This window comes from Tupaia chinensis, unplaced genomic scaffold, assembly GCF_000334495.1.
Source record: "Tupaia chinensis unplaced genomic scaffold, TupChi_1.0 Scaffold000161_3, whole genome shotgun sequence".
Classification (NCBI taxonomy): domain Eukaryota; kingdom Metazoa; phylum Chordata; class Mammalia; order Scandentia; family Tupaiidae; genus Tupaia; species Tupaia belangeri.
Window position 1 is genome coordinate 456,778 of NW_006159634.1, and position 4,206 is coordinate 460,983.

At 45.1% G+C, this 4,206-nt stretch overlaps 1 long non-coding RNA gene across 1 annotated transcript; it reads left to right on the forward strand.

Moving 5' to 3' along the window:
• The first annotated feature begins 277 nt into the window (after positions 1 to 277).
• LOC102484981 (uncharacterized) lies at positions 278 to 3,577 on the forward strand. The gene is made up of 2 exons (XR_334185.1): positions 278 to 379; positions 3,032 to 3,577. It is a non-coding gene; the product is annotated as an uncharacterized LOC102484981 (long non-coding RNA).
• The last annotated feature ends 629 nt before the right edge of the window (positions 3,578 to 4,206 follow it).

Genomic DNA, 4,206 nt, shown 5'->3' on the forward strand with positions numbered 1-4,206 from the left:
TTGAACCACAGTCAGCCATGTGGTAGTCCAGCTATGTAACTGCAACACCATCTACTGGTTCCTGTGCTTTCTTCTTACACGTTTCTATAGTGACTACCTCCAGACATTCCGAAAGGTGAAGCCATTTGTTTGAACCATCTCTCCTGAAAGAGGTTTATCACCCTAGAATTCATTTGACCTGTTTGCTGGGGAAGCTCAGCTCTGGAATGGTCTCAGAAGAGTCATTTTGAAGATTATCTGGCTTTCTCTCACTGCCATGGTAGGAGTAACCATCTCTTGTGGCATTCTACAGACTAAACAGAAGGTCTTTCAGAAAAGACTTTTGAGTAAAATTGTTTTAGAAAATATATGACTATTAAGATCTTCCTCTTCATCCTTGGTAAGTTCGTTTTTCTATTATTTTGTTCATTTCCTCTAAATTTTCAAATTTTGGCATCCAGCTATTCATAATATTCTGTTATTATCTTTTTACTTTTATTTTTTAGTTTTGAGAGATTTTTGTTACAGGGCACATGAGCTCACTGGAGAGCAGAGACAGAGAGACAGAAAACAAAAAGCCACCTGCCAGGGGAGGTGGCCACATTACAATCCCTTCTTCTCTATTCTCCTTCTGGTGTTTTGGACACACACACACACACACATGTGCCCCATGTGAGTTTCGAGTAGCCAGGTCTGGAACTAGAACTGAGGTCAGCCATGTCAGAGTCTAACGCCTTACCCACTATGCCACCTGCTGGCCCCTTTACTTTTATTTTTTACACCATTAGACACATGTGCATGTGAGAAAGAGCCAGAGAAACCCCCCCAAGGGGCCTGATCACCCAGGTCCTTTTTCCTTTAAATCTCTGTCAGGATCCCAGACATGTACATGTGTGCCCCCTGTGTGTTTTTAAAGCCACCAGGGCCAGGACTCAAACCCTAGTTGGCAACATGGGATCTGGCTTCTTCTGCATAGCACTTTACCACCACTGTGGGAGCAGCCTGTCTTTCTGCTTGAATAACAAGGTCAACAGAAGTCTTGCCTTTTTTCATTCCTGAGATTGCTTTAGTCATTTTGTTTTGTTTTTCTGTTTTTCACTTGTTCGATTTTTTTTCTTTTTCTTTTTTTGGAGAGGTTTTTTTTAATTGGGCGTGTGCGCTCGCCAGAAAGACAGTGAGAAATCAACGCCCAGAGGGGATGGTCACACCACAATCGCTTCTCCTCCATTCTCCTCTCAGGATCTTGGGCACACATGCACATGCACCTGGCATGAGTTTAAGTCACCAGGTCCAGGACTCGAACCACGGTCAACTACATGGGAGTCCAGAGACATAGCCATTACGCTAACTGCTGGTCCCTCACTTGTTCGATTTTAACAAACTTTCCAAAGAACCTCCTCTTGGCTTTGGTGACACCCTGTATTTTGTACATAGTTTTCTCATTTCATTCATTTCTGTTCTTATCTAAATATTTCATTTCTTCTAATTTCCTTGGAATTAACTTCTTGTTTATATTCTAACTTCTGGTAACATAAGCTTACCAATTTTCAACTTTTTTTATTTTATGATAAACATATTTATAGCTATTAAGTCCATCCATGCATGGTTTAAATATGCCCTGCAAGTTTTTTGTTTGTTTGTTTGTTTTCAATCTGCCAGAGGATGGATGTACTATTTAGAGAGAGACAGAGAAAGAAAGAGAAAGTGAGAAAGCACCTCCCATGGGGGATGGTCACACCACAGTCCCTTTTCCTCCATTTCTCCTTCCTGTCAGGATTTTGGATATGTGTATACATGTGCCTGCCATGTTTTCTAGCCACCAGATCCAGGACTCAGATCACAGGGTTGGCCATGTGGGAGCCAGCCACCTTAACCACCATTCTGCTAGCTGACTTACCCTGTAAGTACTTACATAATACATTCAGTTCGCATATTTCTACTGTGATATCTCCCTTGACCCATGGATTATTTAGAAATATGTTTAGGGACCAGCAGATGGCGTAGTGGTTATGTTGCTGGACTCCCATATGGCCGACCACAGTTTAAGTCCCAGACCTGGTGGCTTCAAACTCACACTGGTTGCGTGTGCTTGCATACCCAAGATCCTGGGAGCTGAACAGAGAAGGGACTGCAGCATGGCCATCCCTCCAGGAGTGATTTCTCACTTTCTGTCTATCTCTCTCTCTTTGGCCAACACACATGCCCTATAGCAAAAATCTCTCTCTCAAAAAAAAGTATATTATATACTTCCAAACTAATGGGAATATTCTAACATTTTGTCATATATTTCAACTAAGTAGATTGTGATTAGAGAATATACCCTGTATGATTTTAATTCTTTAAATTTTGTGGCTACTTGCTATAAAAAAGCTAGTACATAGTAAATTTTTATATTATGAAAATATTATATAAGTTGTTATTTAGTGTACTGTTTGATACACACACACACACACATACATAAATATTAATTGGATTGACTTTATTCCTTGTTTTGGTCAATTCTTCTATATTGTTATTACTTTTTCAATTTGTTCTACTAATCCCTGAGAGAGAAATGAAGACTTTCCACTACAATAGTGAATTTATCTACCCTTTTGTAGTTAGTTCAGACAAATTTGGCTTCACATATCAACACTTTGAGGCTGTTTGGTATACCCACATTTAAAACTGTTACACCTGGGTGGTGAATGAACCTTCCATCAGTCTCCAGGGCCTCGGCAGACAGAGTGCTCTCTGTTCTACTCCTCGGAACTGTCCGTCCGTCTTTGAACCAACCACTGAAGTCTCTCAGACTTGGAACTGAAGCTGCTCAGGTTCAAATACGGACCCCACTACTGTGTGTCCTTGGGAAAATTCCTTAACCTCTTTATGCCTTTCTCTCATCATGTGTAGAACATGTAACAGTGCCGCCCGGAGGAGTAAGAGTACCTTAATTAACATAATGACCTCAGATTAGTATCTGGTATGCAGTCAAAGCTCAAAAAAAGTTCGCATTAATATTCTTTACTTGCTTAACCTGGGGGTGTTTTGACCTCAGTGTCTTTTATTTCAGACCAGCTGAATGTCAGCAGCAGTCTCTTCAAAAAGAGACCTTCTCGTTTTGAAGTTCAGGATCTAGACTGCGGACAGGCCAGGACGAGCCTCTGCCCTCAGCTGCGTGACTGTGACATAGAACAGGTTTAGACAGCGCGCTCTGGTTTCAGCAGTGTGGTGAGGACAAGAACACCCAGGCATCTTAGTCTGCTGGTCTGTAAGAGACCAAACCAGACTTGGTCCTGGTAGTCAAGGCTCCGTGGTGGTGGGCCCCGTCCTGGACGCCATGCAGATGGCAGACAGACGGGCTCTCTCCTCCGGGTACTGCCCTGCAGGGCAGATACAGTGCTCCACCTGCCAGCGCCAGGGTGACCCCTCGCTCCCTGCATGGACGCCGCGGCACTGAGTCTGCACCGAGTCAGGCGGATGAGGCCAGCGGGGCCGAGCCTGAGCAAACGTCCTATTGTCCAAAGCCCCTCCTCTGGCTATTTAGGAAGCTCAGGGAAAAAGCAAATCCTACCCAAACAGATTACCTCTTGCCGAGAGTGGTTACAAAGAAGCCGGACACAGTGGGGAGATGGACGTGCCCAGACTCTCTGGTTCTCTCCCCACAGCTCACAGTGCTAAGGTGGTGTCTATGATGGTTTGGGAACAGACAACTCGCGGCCCTTCACTGAGACACCTCACTCAGCCCTCCCCCAACACCTGCTCACGCCTGGCCAGGCCACCGAGTGTAATACAGGACGAGGGTCCCTAACCTGGCCGCTATCACAGAAGTCATTGTTGTTCTTTTTGTAATGGTTTATATGGAACATCAGAACGTACAGGAAAGTAGAGACAATAAAAGCACCCACGTGCTGACCGTCTGGCTTTAGCCACTGTCGCCCCGTGTCCTCTGAGGGCCCCCCCCCGACATCCACTCAGCCCCGGATTACTCAGATGCTAATGCATCACTTTTATGATGGCCTGGAAATGCACGATACTGACTCCTAGCCTACTGCTCTGATTCTCCGATCCGGTGAGTCAGCGCTGGGACCCAGGCTGGGACCTGCAGTGCGAAGGAAGGAGTCGGGCTTCAGGGCGAGAAAGCCAGAGTCCGAGTCCTGGCTTTGCCCAGCCTTGGTAACTTTGGGTGAAGACTGTCTTCCTGGATCGTCTGTCTTGCAGGATCACCACCTGCGAGCAGTCCCCTGA